Source organism: Lissotriton vulgaris, unplaced genomic scaffold, assembly GCF_964263255.1.
Source record: "Lissotriton vulgaris unplaced genomic scaffold, aLisVul1.2 SCAFFOLD_707, whole genome shotgun sequence".
NCBI lineage: Eukaryota > Metazoa > Chordata > Amphibia > Caudata > Salamandridae > Lissotriton > Lissotriton vulgaris.
This window is the reverse complement of record NW_028251703.1, coordinates 213174-228752: the sequence shown is the minus strand read 5'-3', so window position 1 is coordinate 228752 and position 15579 is coordinate 213174. Positions and strand designations below refer to the sequence as shown.

At 46.2% G+C, this 15579-nt stretch overlaps 1 pseudogene; it reads left to right on the top strand.

Annotated features, from left to right (window-relative positions):
• The first annotated feature begins 674 nt into the window (after positions 1-674).
• On the top strand, positions 675-1186 carry LOC147662804 (small ribosomal subunit protein eS10 pseudogene; annotated as a pseudogene).
• The last annotated feature ends 14393 nt before the right edge of the window (positions 1187-15579 follow it).

Sequence of the window (15579 nt, the reverse complement as noted above, 5' to 3'; positions counted from 1 at the left end):
GCACTTTAAATGGGGCTGTTTATTTTGATCTTTTTTAGATGAAACACTAATTACCCACCATTTTTATTGATTATGAATTTTTATCAAGTATTTATTCTGTGATTTTATGATCTTTTTTAACTGATCGAATAAAGAATTGAATTGAAATGACTCAGTTGGGGTCTCCAGATTCCAATACTGATTCAGTGGGGTCCCCAGATTCCAGTAATGATTAAGTGGGGTCCACAGAAGCCAAAGATTAAGATCCACTGGTGTAACTAATCTTACACATTGCTGTAAAAAAACTTTGTTCCCATACATCTCCTCCAAGTTTTTTAGGTCATCTGTTCTTGTTCTCCTTCTCCTCCTAAAAGTGGAGTTACACCAGCCCACTGCTGGTGTAAGACTCAAACCACTTGCAGAGTGGGAAAGGGTCAAATCAGAATTTGTGAATGCCACAAATGTACATGATTGTGAGTGTTCACAAAATTACAAGGTTAGCCAGACCTTGATGTGCCCACTTCCAAACCCTTGAGTGGGAACTACTACTTTCTGTTACTCACACTTATGGCAGAAAAATATGCAGTAATAAAACCGTTCATTACTGCCATGAATTTGTGAATTCCGGGCAGTGTAATTGAAGGCTCTTTGGTTCATAAAAGTATGTTTACCTTTCCTGCTCGGCTCCAGGCCCACAAGCAGCCGCAGAGATGTTGATGCCCAAGAAGAACCGAATCTCTATCTATGAGCTCCTTTTCAATGAGGGAGTGATAGTGGATAAGAAAGATGTCCATATGGCCAATCATCCGTAGCTGGCTATCAAGAATGTCCCAACCTACATGCAATGAAGGCCAAGCAGTCTCTAAAATCACGTGGTTACATGAAGGAGCAGTTTGCCTGGAGGCATTTCTACTGGTATCTGACCAATGAGGGCATCCAGTACCTGAGAGACTTTCTGCATCTGCCCCCTGAAATTGTACCAGCTACTTTGCAAAGAAGTCGCCTAGAGACTGGCAGACCAAGTCCCAAAGATATTGCAGGTGAGCGCCCTGCATATCTCAACCATGGTGAGGCTAATAGAGACACGTACAGACGCAGTGCTGCTCCTCCTGGTGCTGACAAAAAGGCAGAAGCTGGTGTCGGAGCTGCTACAGAGTTCCAGTTTTGTGGTGGATTTGGTTGTGGACGTGGCCAGCCTCCTCAATAAATTCTCTTTTTGATTTATGTAAAAATTAAAACCCAATAAAATAAATATATATATATGTTTACCGTCGAAAATGCTTCTTTGAATAGACCCACATGCTTTTAGGCACAAAGATTGACATTTATGGGTGACTTGACCCTCCTATCACAAGAATATGAAGAACGGAACCTGTCTAGACGTGGGTGGAAGAAATGGAGTACATGCAAAAAGTGAAAGTGGCAGACCGTCGGATCATTCCCTCAATGTGAAGCAACATACCCATTTTCGTGACTCTTGGTCCCAGGTGACCTCAATAGGGATTCCACTGAAAGCGTATGAAAAAGGAGGCCCTATTTCATGACTGCCTTTTGAGCCAGAACACTGACTTCTGTGAATTGCAGTTTTACATTTAACACTGTAAGTATGGAATCCAAAAATCTGAGCATACAAAGTGTTGTTGTGAAGAAGCCAAGCCTGGTTGAAGTTATCATATGTGACAGAGGGCACACAATGGATGATGATTCACCAAAATGCCAGAGAAGCAGAAGTGGCATAACAAGCCATTTAACAACCATTGGCATCACAGGTACAACCCCTGTCCCACCTGTTGGCACTCCTGATTTCCGCTGAGGGGTTAGGGAAGGGCAACACGTGAAAACTACTGGGACCATTTGAGACATGGGAAATCAAGAAGAGTGCCACAGGTTAAGAAAGGGTAAACCAAAGGCTGCAGCTACAACTACTGGTACTAATATTCCATTTACTGGCCAGTCATCTTTATTACTCTCAGTCCTACTCATCCACTTCATTTTTTCATGAGTTAGATTCTACCTACAGAGACAGAAAAGTAAAAAAAAAAGTTGCCCATACCTCGGTACCATAAGAGAGCAGCCATTCCCAGCATCCTACTGTCACTATCAAGGTTCTATCAGAATCCTCTTTTCACTATCAAGCTTCTGTTGAAGGCTGACATAGTGAGGGAGGGTGGGACATAATGAATGGGGCAAGGATGAGTAGTACTAAGAGTAATAAAAATCACCAATGACTAATCAGGACATTATCTCTACATTCCTCATCCCGGTCATTACTTTATAAGGTATACAAAAAACAAGAGGCCTTGGACAGAAATCACCAAAATGAACATCCAATTTTTGACTGCATAGTTGATAAGCAAAGCTTAAAGTGCTCATAAATCTCAGTTAATGATAAAAAAAATCTTTTTCAGGTTTCTACAGAATTCAAACATTCTCATCTGACATTAAACATTGTATTCAGTAATAATTAATGAATGTGTGATGAGAAGCCCAGTGATGAAGCAAGGATTTGCATGTAAGCAACTTGCTGGATGAATCCTCTCATAAAATCATAATAAAGTACTAATAAATGTTTGTAATACTCATTTACACAAAATTTGTACACAATGTAGAAGAAGGGGAAGCTTGTCTATGTGTCTACTAACAAGTAAACTGAATGAGACTAAAATGGCCGCTAAAAAACGTGGGAATTGAATTGCCCATGCATCAACTGCATGATGCCATAATGCTTGGAGGGAAAGCTTTGCTTCTGCGCACTAACACTGAAAATGTCCGCTTCAGAACTCACAGACTAAGCATCTGCTCTGCTTGAAACTAAACTGTATTTTCTACTAAGTGCTAATGCATAAATAATTATTTTTATTAAATGGGATTAGATTAGAAATAAGTGGTATACAGTGAAACCATTTTATTTGAATCTAACGTCTTGTCTTTTTGACTTCTCTGTTAGTTCGTAATTGGGCCTAAAATGAGAGACGAGGCTAATAACCACGTATGTCGTGCGCGCAGGTGCATTAGAAACAACCCTGGTGTCGTGATCTCAAGTCTTGGAATTCGATCAAGGACAACCTTTTCTCATAGTCTGAAATATGACGGAACATCCTGAAGACTCAATGAACAAATGTATAAATGTTATACAATGTTAAAAAGTAATATGAAAACGGGTGGGAATAAAGCTTGGGTGAAACAAATTAATGGGCGGGAAAAAGTAATAAACTTAGTATGGTGTGATGACCATCCCCCATGCTTGTCCAATCCGAATTCACAATTTACACAAGTTTGAAACATTTAGGGGAGGAACATGCCACCAAAATGTATAATTGGGATAGTTAGTTAGATGAAATAGCCTGATCGCTGCCAGAACACTGAGAGATATAGAGATACTGTCCGAATGCTGATCAAATTACCTGAAAGCAGACTTAGAATTTTCTACAATTAAAATTAGAAACAAGATTTGGGGAAGAATCGAGGAGGCGAGGGAACCAGGAAGGAGTTTTTGTGGAAAGAATCGAGGATGGAAACTAGCATCAGAGAGGGGTTTGACGCTGGTGTTAAATCCAGAAGAGGTGACCTGTCCTAATCCTGCACTCAACCTGTTACCTGTTATTTTTCGAGGGGCCCAAACTCTTGGCCAGAGGGCTCTGATCTTGCACCATCCTAGGTAAATATAATCTGTGTAATTTGTCAATGTGCCTTTTCTCTCTATCCTCTTTTTCTTGAGGTACTCGTCATTAAAATTCATAGTCTAATTAAGGTACCTGAATCTTACCTCTTCGGAATGATGGAGTTAACACTGTCATTTGTATTTGATTCACTAAATATTTCAGATGAAATTTTAAATTGAAACTGAGTCTGTGGTCATTTAATGAATAAACCAGGTGAATATTTTCTGTGATTAATTACCTATATCTAATCAACTAAAATAGATACATGTGTAAGGAAGGGCTTAAGAATTAAAAAGGTTCAATTCGTTAGGCAAATCGGACATATAAAAAAGCCCTAAATTGATCTCCAGCGAGGTTTCATCGACCGGATATTGTAAGTGAGAGTGGTTTATGGGCCTGTATGTGTGTATTTTAGTGATACTTGTCCGCAGGTTGGTGTCTTGCTGGATCAGTTTGCTGTTAGCAGAGGTATGGTTTTTATTGATTAGTTTGGTGATTATTGGTTATAAATTTAGATATTAACAAATTTGTTTGTATATTGTTTAATGTTGTCTGGAAATTCCCAGGAAATGTACAGTGGGTGATGAATGAAAATCACACTGCAGTGAGGTTACTCGTCGGTTTTTGGAAATTTAGTTGTGAATCAGTGAGAGTGATTGATAGTGAAGAGTTCGCTTTTGAAATTTTGGTGTTATATCAACTAGAAAGGGTAACACTGAAAGAGTAGCAGGTTCTTCTGAGCTCATGTGAAGAGTAAATGGAAGAGTTTTGCTCGAAGTGTCTGAAGAGTAAGCAGAAGGTTTTTCTCGTAATGAAAGAAACAAATTATTTGATTTTGTAAAATTGACAGAGTAGCGAATGTTTCTAGGTTGTCATCTAAATAAACTTTTGGTAAAATGTTAAAGAAATTACGTTTTTGTATTACCTTGTGAAGGCAAGGTCAGTTGCCAGAGTTGCATTGACATCACAAAGTGCTGCGCTGGGATTGGTCAGCGGGTGTGGGTGATACGACAGGGAATTACAAAGGCGGGGTCAGTTGTCGCGCTGACCTCATCAGGTACCGCGCTGGGATTGGTCGAAACAGCAGGCGTGTGAGTTACGAAGGATTTTTAAAGGAGGGGTCAGTAGTGAGGAGTGAATAAGGATGTTAGCCTAAAAGCCGCGCTAGCATTGGACAAAAGAGTTTTGTAAAATTAAACCCGATTGGAGTATCAGAATAAAAGCGTCAATAAGATTGGAGAAACAAAGTATAAACAAAAGCACAAATTATTCGAAATTAAAATAAGAATTGTATGTGGAAACACGATCCAACTTTAATAGGGAATCACCCGGATAGGAGACATTTAGATTTCATTAGACAAGAATTTATAAGAAGAAGAACCTATAATATGTACGGAGTTAAAATAAAAATGTCATTTATATATAAAAAAATTATTTAAAAAAAGATAAACCTATTAAAACTAGAGAAGGAATCGTTATCCCACCGTCCCAAACACCAGCTTCATTTATGATGATGGAAAAAGGGTATCATATTTGTGTATGGTTATAACATTGGATCGAATATACAAAAGGTGATGGAATATTGGCTTTTCCAGAACATGGTACATTCAATGGAAGAATCCTTTATAATTTAAGAAATAGAATGAATGATTTTGAACCCAGACCTAGATTAACCCAGTATGAAGCACTAGAGGAATGGGAAATGGAGGCATTTGACAGAGACAGAACTAGGAGTACTAGGGGGCATAGAGGATTCTGCCCTAGACATTGCACATAAAGCGTGAAGATCAGATGAAACAATGGAGACAGGCAATGTTGTGGTGAATCTGAAGATGAGTTTATGGAAGATATTTTTTTACAAAGAATCCTCCACCATATCAAGAGATAAAGGATTTTGTAAAATTAAGGCACTGTCTATTTGAAGCTCCTGCTTTGGGAAGGCCAGATTACACAAAAGAATTTGCATTATTTTGTTGTGAACAAGATAATTGTGCCTTGTCAGTATTAACCCAAAGACATGATTTGATGAGTGGCATATTTTTCTGCTACTTTGGACCCAGTAGCCGCTACATTACCTGGTTGTTTGAAAGCAGTAGTTGCTGCGGGCACAAGTCTTGAACAGAGTGAACCGATTGTGAAGGGACATCCTGCTAAGGTATACGTCCCTCATTCAGTTGAAATTCTTTTGACAAGAACTCAAACCCAGTATCTTACCCCAAGTCCAATTACAAAATATAAGTGAATTATTTTGGGAGCAGAAAATGTGACAGTAATCCGGTGCACAGTGTAAAATCCAGCTACTCTATTACCTGATGTGTACGGAGAAGAAGTGAGGGATGAAGTTGATCATGATTGCTTAGATGCAACAGAATATTGTACAAAACCTCGCCCAGACATTTAAGAAGAACCATTGATCAATTGTGAAAATGAATTATTTGTAGATGGCTCATGCCTGATGCAGGAGGAAGAAGGATTGAGTGCTGCTTAGGCTATTTGTACATTGGCTGGAATAGTCGAAGCAGCCTATTTACCTGGAATCAGGTCTGCACAAGTAGCCAAATTGATTGCTTTAATTAAATCCTGCAAAGTTGGGAAAAATTGGAGAGTAAGCATTTACACTGATAGTCAGTATGGTTATGGGGTTGTGCATGACTTTGGTCAACTTTGAATGCAAAGGAGGGCATGGCTTAGCTGGCTGGAAAATGGCAGCACCTTGAGTGGGCTCTGCCGGCCAAGCCTAACATCCTTAACAATCCTGCAGGCATCTTCTCTCATCGCCACCTAGAACTTGCACCATCGCCACTCACCTGCTCTTGTGGTGCATTCTGAGCCCTTTTTTGCCTCTCTGGGTCGGTGCTGTGGCAATCTTCGTCGCTGTGCAAGCTCCAGGCCTGTGGCACGCGCGCCATTCCCGGCCCGCCTGGAGCCGACCACGGGATCCAGACCTGGGACCTGACTATCGCCCAATGCAGTACCTTCACTCCAGGATCATTGGAGCCGGTAGGTTTGCTGTTGCAGGGGCGCATTGCGGTGGGGCTGGAGGTGCTCTTGTCATACCGCCCGGCCTGGCTTACGTACTCCTGGGAACCTTTTTCTCCCTCAGGCGCCTGCGGCTCAGGCCTCCTCCAACGGGCCAGGTGAGGTGGGTAGCGCACTCCCCTTGACTCCCCCGCTATGTGCAGCCCCCACCCGCTGCGACCTCTGGCTCCCTGGCGTCTGTGATCAGCGGCTGCTGAATCAGCCTGTTGGCAACTGGGCCCTCCTTCTGCGGCGGTCTCAGCTTGCCGGACGTGGTTCTCCCCGGAGGCGGCCGAGCGCTGTGCTCCCGCTTGCCGCCTCTGAGCTCGGAATCTGTTGCCGTGGTCGGCGGACGCCACTACCCGCCGACCCCTCCTCTTGGACGTTTGCCGATCGGAGCGTAATTTCTGTGGCATCAGGCCGCCCTTCCCCTGTATCCGGCCAAGGCACTGCTTGCCACATTACACCTGCTGGTTGCCCCCTGCTGGGTCCTGCTACTGCATCAATACGGGACCCATGGTCTTTGCACAGTGCTGACTCTTAATTTGTCCCCGGCCTAGTGTCCGACTCACCTCGTTTCTTCTCCTCGTGTGGGCTCACCCGCCTGTTCCACGCTTGGCACCTCTTGCCTCCGCGGTGCTGTGGTTCCCTTAATGTTCTTGCTGCCTGTGGTGGATCGCTTCAGCCAGTCCACTCTAAGCCGGACCCTGCTGCTTCTTCCTTAAACTGACTGGTCGGCTGTCTGTCTGTGGTGGCCGCTTAATGCCCGACTGCTCGCTTACTGGGATCCTTCCTCTCCCACAACCAGCCTACCTGTGTTCTGGCTCCGGGCGTCACTGCAACTGTCCGCTGGGCCCATCCTTACGACTGTCCTCTGTTGCTGACCGCGCCTTGAGTACATTTGTCTCCTCCTTCTACTTGCGGCCTCTCCCCTGTTGCAAGGCTGCTCCACTCTCCTGCAATCTCCGGCCATGAGAAGAACCGATCCCAAGCAGCCCAAGATCACCTTTGATAAGCGCCGCCAGACGCGCCAGGGGGGTGCCGGTGCGGACGGAGGTGACCCCTTGGCTCCGTCTGAAATGGCGCAATCCCACGAGGACGATCTGAAGGCCATTATGCTGTTATCTGCAAAAAGAACGAAGATTTGGAAGCGCGCTCACGTAGGAGCAACCTTCGTGTCACTAGAGTGTCCGAGTCCACCAACATCTCTCCCATGGAGGACTATGTGGAGCAACTGGCTCGTGAGCTCTTTGGGGACGTTCTCCCATCGGTTTTTATTGTTGAGCATGCCCATCGTTCCCTTGGCCCCGCCTGGGCCCTGGCCTGCCGGCCGGCCCCATAGCTACCAAAATATTGAACTTCAGGGACTGCAACCCCATCCTCCAGGCGGCCAGGGAAAAAGGGGATATTCGCCACCAGGGTAACTCCCTCTCATTCTACCCAGATTACATCACCGCAGATCAAGCAGCACCCCGTGAGTTCCTTCTGGCCAAACGGATCCTTCAGAAGCATGAGATCTCCTACTCACTGGCGTACCCGGCCAAACTGCGCATCAAACAAGCCACAAAGACTCACTTTCCCAGATCCAAGAGAGCCGCTGGCGTTTGCTAAAAAGCTTGACAAGTCCCACCATTCTTCGCCTGCCAACTCCCAAGCTGTTACCAATGATAACCTCAGTGATAATGACTGACCTGTGCTTCGAGCCTTGATTGTGCATCCTTCGGATTGTTTGTTCGCCTGGCCTGTGGTTTTTATTTAGTCCTTTGGGTTCTTGTGGCCCCCTGAGGCATCTCCACTTGCCTATTTGTTTCTGATGTGCAGTTCCTTTACTCCTTGAAGTTTATTCCGGATGTTTGCTCATGCTCTGCCTGGCCACCCTGTCTCAGTCTGTATGCTGGGCGTTGCCATGCCCCCACAGGATAATTCCCATCTTGGTCGTAGATTCTTCCCTTCCAAGTTGTAGGTCCCTGGGGTGGGTTTGGGTGGTACCTCAGCCTGATTGGGGGGTGGGTGCGGGGTTGGGGATTCTTGTGGGGTTCTTTGTTTTGGGGGTGGGCTCTTGGGGATGGGTATTTGGGGTTTGGGATCTGCGGCCTCCTTCTGAGGCCTTGTTGTTTGTTCTTGCACAATCTTTTGTTCATGGCTTCTCTGTAATTAGGTATCTTTCCCATGCTACTCAGATTTCGGTCAAGGGGTTTGTTTTGCTTCTTCTGTTGGCACAGTCTGGAGATTGTGGGATGTCTGATTACACTATGCTGAGATGTACCCTATGTCTCCCATCCGCGCGCTGCTTCACTCCTCAACTCCATCCTCCTGGACAACTCAGTGAATGGCGCGTGGCGTCATGCTCACCCTGCGTGTCAGAGCACGTGTGTCACTGAGTCTCGTGGCTGTTGGTCCCAACTGGACTTATGGATCACTACCCCAGACGTCTGGCTAACCTCGGTAGACCATATGGCGCGCACTCTTTCTGATCACTCTCCCCTCAGCCTATCCCTCCACCTCCCCCACTCTACCTGCCACGCCTTCTCATGGTGGCTCCCTCCAAACGCACTTTGCGATTCGGTCTTCTACGACGAAATACAGACTGCAATCGTAAATTATTTTGGGCTCAATGAGGGATCGGTGGACTCCCCTTCCACACTCTGGGAGGGTTTCAAGACAGTAATCCATGGGGAATGCATCTCCAAGCAATCCGGTGTTTTGCGCTCCATCCGTGGCACTCTGGACAGGATTGAAAGGGAGATCAAATTGTTGGACACTTCTCATGCCCAGCACCCGAATGCTGATACACTCTCTCAGATGCGCGAGAAGCTCACCGAATTTACTGATGAGGCAAATAGGGAAATGGCTTTTCTCGGTAGAAAGGCGCGGGTGCGTTGTTTCGGTGAGGGCGATCGCCCAGGCAAACTCTGGCTAATATCCTCAGTGGGCCTCGAGCAGCCTCTTATATTACCACCCTGCAAGACGGTAGTCCTTCTCGCACTACCTCCCCCGACGAAATCAAAGCGCACTTTACTGCATTCTACACACAACTTTACTCTACCGGATCAGTCCCACCTTGTGAAGTTTTTTTTTTTTTAAAATCTTTATTGACATGAAGGCATATGATGCATATACAGTATTTCAGTCAAATTTTAGTCCTGTATCCATGTATTTGTGTATCTGAAGACCATTATATCCATTGCGTATTTTAACATATGTCAGGTTCGATCCAAACAATAACGTGTATGTTCGCTACCAGTTGTCCATAAAGCAATTTTGTAAGTATACTGTAAAGGCCTTTCGTTGTGTACTGTTTATCGTATTAACCCTCATAACAAGAATTCTAAAAAACCTAACACGAGTCATCACTCTCAAGTATGCATTCCACGTTCACATCGAACCACCAGCCACCCCACATGCCCCTTGATTTGCCTCTCATTAAAGCTTTAACAGAACAACACTTTGCTTGGTCCAGAAAATTTTAGCAACCCACCACCCAGCTATCTACTCATCCTCCCCTTCGGAGTCTAGGTCTTCTCCTTCTGATAAGAGTTCACAGAGTTCCCCCCTATATACATTCCACGCTGCCCACACCTTGTTCCACTTGCGGGGGGAAGCCCTGAGCACATACACCGCCCTTTCCGTAACCATCAGCATGTCCATATTTTTAGTCCATCTATTCGCTGTAGGCAGTTCAGGAGCACCACACTTCTGCGCAATGTCTCGTTTAGCCACTGTCATGGCCAGTGTAGCCCATATCAGTCCATATCTATCCAGATCATTGGGGTCTCAGATGTTCAACAAGCATTTGCCAGGTTCGGGTAGAACGGAGATCTTAAGTGTTTGTAAGACAGTACGCATAATTTGCTTCCAGAATTCCTGTATCTGCGGGCATTCCCATAGTGTATGAAACAGTGTTCCTTCCTCCCCGCATCCCCTAAGGCAAAAGGGATGGGGTGCCCTATGTATTTTGTGAAGCAGCGTCCTAGTGTAGTAGATGCGGTGTAAAATTTTAAGTTGCACTAATCTGAATTTTGCTGAAATGCCTACTTCTCTCGGGAAGGCTAGCGCTTCGTTCCATTCTGACTCATCTACCTCACCTATCTCCCCCACCCATTTCCCTTTAAGTTTCATTCTAGGGTCCTCCAGGTTGTTGACCAGTTTTTTATATGTGAGAGAAGTTGCGCTTTGTTGCATTAGGTCTGTCAGCAGTCTATCCTCTAGTGGTGAGGACTCTGGTATTTCAGTGCCCGCTGGGATCGCCTGGAGTAGCGCGTGTCGTATTTGCACGTATCTAAACGTCTCGGTGGGGCTTAGGCCATATTGCTTTTGGAGCTGTGGAAATGCAATCACCGTGCCCTTGTCCCATAGGTCCCCCACTGTGGAGATTCCTATGCAGTCCCATTGCGTAAATCCTTTACAGGATCTGACGTTCTCCAGTGATTTTGTGTCCCACAGCGGTGTCAGTTTGGTGATTTTTCCTTTCCAGCCCAGTCATGTTTGTGCTATGTGCCACAGGGCCGCTGTGTGCTGCGTCGGTCCCAACAGATTTTTGACGTGTGATTTATTATATAATACTGAGAGCATGCAGTCCGTCCCCAGCTGCGACCAGTCCGCTCTGTACGCTGGGTCATCTCTCGGGGTGTGGATCCACTGGTTAATTATTTTAAGCTGGGCTGCCCAGTAGTATACTTGAATGTTGGGTAGTGCATCCCTCCCTCATACCAACTTTTTATCAACTTGTCATATGCTATATGCGCCGGGCCATTATTCCAGAGTAGGTTTGAGACTAGTGCTGCAACTTGTTTGAAATATCTCGGTGCGACAAGATACGGGGTGTTTTCCAGCACATAGAGGAATCTGGGAAGCGCCATCATTTTATATAGAGCCGCCCGCCCGAGGAGGGTCAGGGGCAAGGTCGCCCAGTGTTTAACGTCTGCACGTAGGCGATCCATAGGCGGCTTCAAGTTTTTGTCAAAGAAGTCTGTGGCATTATTCGTAATGATAATGCCCAGGTATTTAAAGGAGGTTGTCGTCAATGCCAGGGGGCAGTCCTCCTGCAACATTGGTTCTGGACCCTTCAGTATGTATATTACCGACTTGGACCAGTTCAGGGTATAGCCTGATGACTTCCCATGTGTGTTACAGATATTCAATAAGGCTGGGATCCCGTTTTCAGGCTCAACCAAATAGATGAGCATATCATCCGCGTATAGGAAGATTTTATCTTCCAATCCGTCCTCCCATGTGATTCCCTTGAGCAATGGCGTTGTTCTAATCAGGATCGCCAAGGGTTCTAGCACTAAGGCAAAAAGTAAGGGTGACAAAGGGCACCCCTGCCTAGTCCCCCGTCCCAGCGGGAACGTTTGCGAGATGTGGCCATTCGCTACCATCTGTGCCACCGGTTTCATGTAGAGTAGTCGTATCCATGCTACATATTTCGGTCCAAAGCCCATACGTGTTAGTACTGCAAATAGATATTCCCACTCTACTAGATCGAAAGCCATTTTGGCATCAAGGGAGAGAATCACTGCCTTCTCCAAGAGAAGGTGTGCACGTGCCATTACCCCATGAACCCGCCTGAGATTCAGTGCTGTACTCCTGTGAGGCATAAAGCCTGACTGATCAGGGTGGATCAGTGTGTGCAGGTGTTGTGTCAGACGGCTGGCCAGTAGTTTTGCCAGAACCTTGGCCTCTACGTTAAGCAGGGAAATTGGGCGGTATGAGGTACAGTCAGTCGGAGGTTTACCCGGCTTTGGTATGGCCACAATCGTGGCTGTACGCTGGTCCAGCGGTAGTTCCGCCTTTTCCAGGCTTTCCATATACATGTCTAGAAGTGGTTTACTGAGCACGGAAGCCCTCGATTTATACCACTCCAAGGGTAGTCCATTGGGACCCAGCGCTTTACCTGATTGCAACGCCTGAATCGCCAACTGAATTTCGTCTTCTGTCGGTTCAACCTCTAGTTCTTGCATTGCCTCCTGTGTTAGCCTGGGGATGTCAATGTTTTCAAGCGAAATCGACGCCGCTTGTGCAGTGATGTCGTGCTCTGGGGTATATATCTCTTGAAAATGGCGTGCCAAGGTGCACACTATTTCTTCTGGATGTGTCTGCAGCTGTCTGTCATGGGTGTGGAGCCTCTGGATACCTCTGGCACTCCCCCCTCTCTTGTCTAACCACGCCTGCATTTTCCCAGCTTTGTCGCCTACATCATATATTCTATGTGCTGTGTTTGTGATATAGCCTTGGACTTTCGTTTTGAGGTGGGCCTGGTATTGCTGCTTTCGTAACTGTAGTAAGTGTGCTGTGTCCGGGGTGGGATTCGCCATGTGAGTAGTGTTCGCGCTGTGGAGCGTCAGCTCTAGCTCTGTGAGGTCTCGCCGGGACTCTCGTTTGTGCCCCGTTATTGCTGCTATTGCTTCACCCCATAGGACCGTTTTGTATGCTTCCCACAGGACCGAGGGAGAGGACACCGTTCCAGCGTTTTCCTCAAAGTAGTGTGTGGTCGCTAATTTACGTTTCTTCCTGATCTTAGGGATTTTTAAATAGTTTGGGTATATTGGGTAGATTCTAGCGCATTTCTTTTCCTTGGTGGTGAGTGATAGAGATATTAGTGAATTGTCAGATATGCCTCTAGGCAGGATGTCTATTTTGTCTATTGACTCCAGCCCAACCCCTAGGAACAAGAAATAGTCTATTCGCGATAGGCTATTGTGTGCGGCGGAATAAAATGTGTATTGGGTCGTTGCGGGGTGTAGCTGTCGCCACACGTCCGTAATGCCCATTGCCTCTAGAAAGCCAGGGAGCGTTGCTGTTCCTCTGGGGCGGTCTCTGATGGGAAAGGTATCTAACGTGGGGTCCACTATTGCATTGTATTGCATTGAGATCCCCCCCTATGATCGTATCTCCCTCTGGGAGGTCTAGGAGGAATTTACCTAGGACAGGCAATGCCACAGAATGGAGTGCGGGGGGATGTATACGGAAACCACGTTGAGGGGCCTCCCCTCCCATTGGCCATGCCGTCTTGCGGTGTTCCACCATAAAGGGCGATGTTTTTTTCATAAGTATCCCGCCCCTCTGGAGCCTGTTGTGAATTCCGCATGCACTGCCATCACATATCCGCGTCTATCAAGCGCTATACATGTTGTCCCGGTGAGGTGTGTCTCTTGGAGTAGTACTAGATCATGGCCCTGGCATTTAATTGCCTGCATAACCAAACCCCTCTTTATTTTATCCCCAAATCCTCTGACGTTCCAAGTAAGCAGGCGCAGGGGGGGCACTGCTATTGTCGTAGGGGGCGCCCTCAGTGGGCGCGGCGTGTGACTGTTGGGCCATTGGATCATTTGGGTAGTGTTTTGGATGACATGCTGCTGGTCTCAGTGCATATGTAGCGTTTCGTGTCGGTGCATAGGAATAGTTTGGTATCCGGTGCGTTCGTGTACCATGTGGCGTGAGTGATGACTACTAACATTAACATTAACTTTAGAACTCCCCCTCCATCCCCCCTCCCTGCTCCCCTGCTCCACGGACTAACCCCCGCCCGCTTCCCCAACTTTGCAGAGTGCTTTGACCCATCCCCAACTATCTTACTTGCTCGTGGGGTTGGTGAGTCCCCTACAGGCACCGGCTCTGCCCACCCTACTCTGCTTCACCAGGTCCAAGTTCCATTTTATCGCACTCGGTCTGCCCCATATTTATTCCATCTTCAGACAGGGGCCGGCTGCCCAGAGTCAATTGGATTCCGGTCCACATCGGACTCCGCTCCTGCAATGTCATCCCGATGCACCAATTGTCCGGTCTGCTTGTCCGTGTGTTTGCCGTTGCGATGGTTCGGTCGATCCCTGTGTGGACGGTGAGGTTGTCCCACTTGTCTCCAGCCGTCAAGTCAGTCCTGTGCCACTTCCGGCTTGTCAAAGAACCACGTCTTCCCATCGGCTACAATCCGTAATTTGGCAGGAAACAGCATTGAGTATGGCAGTTCTCTGTCTCGCAGCGCCTTTTTCACCTCATTAAATGATTTCCGGCGTCTGGCCACTTCTGCTGTGTAGTCCGGAAAGAAAGCCAAAGTTGAGTTTTGAAGCTTAACAGGTGGTGAGACTCTCGCTGCTTGTAAGATCGCATCCTGTCTCTAAAATTGAACAGTCTAGCCAACACAGGCCGCGGTGTTGCTCCTGGTTTGGGCGTTCCGCCAGGCACCCTATGTGCCCTTTCTACTGAGAAGAAGTGTGATAGTCCTTTAGGTTGCAATTTATTTTTTATGAGATCTTCGACGTAGAGGTCCATTGCTCCTTTCCCTTCTGTCTCCAGAAGACCAAGGATGCGTATATTATTTCTTCGGGAACGCCCTTCTTGGTCGTCCAGCTTGTCTTGCAGTAGCCTGGTGACTTTCTCCATACGCTCCATAGCTATTTGTAGTTATGAAAGTGTCCTCTACAAGAGATTTCGTAACCACCTCTACCTGTGACACCCTTTCGGTCATTTTTTGGAAGTCCGCTCGCAGTAGAGTAACCTCGGAAGAGATGGAGCCCACTGTTGTTTGCACTTCAGAGAGGGTCTTCATAATGTCCTCCAGCGTCACTTTCTTGGTCCCTTCCATTTCTTGATTAGCGCCTGTGGAATTGCGCCCACTTACTTGCGATTGTCCGTGCTGGCTATAGGCAAATTTATCCAGTCTGGCCTGCGTTGATCCACTCCTGGTTCCTTTGCCCGCCATGGCTCGAAGTTTGTGGATACTGGTCCCAGTCCTGAATGTCTGACAAAATATCGAAAACAAAAATATCAATATACAAAAATATCGGAACAAAAATATCGAAGTCAAAAATATAGGAATCCTATACCTAACAAGGTAAGTACAAAAATATCGAAAATAAAATATAGAATGACAAAAATATCGTTTTTTGTAAAATATCGTTTTTTTTAAATATAATAAAAATGT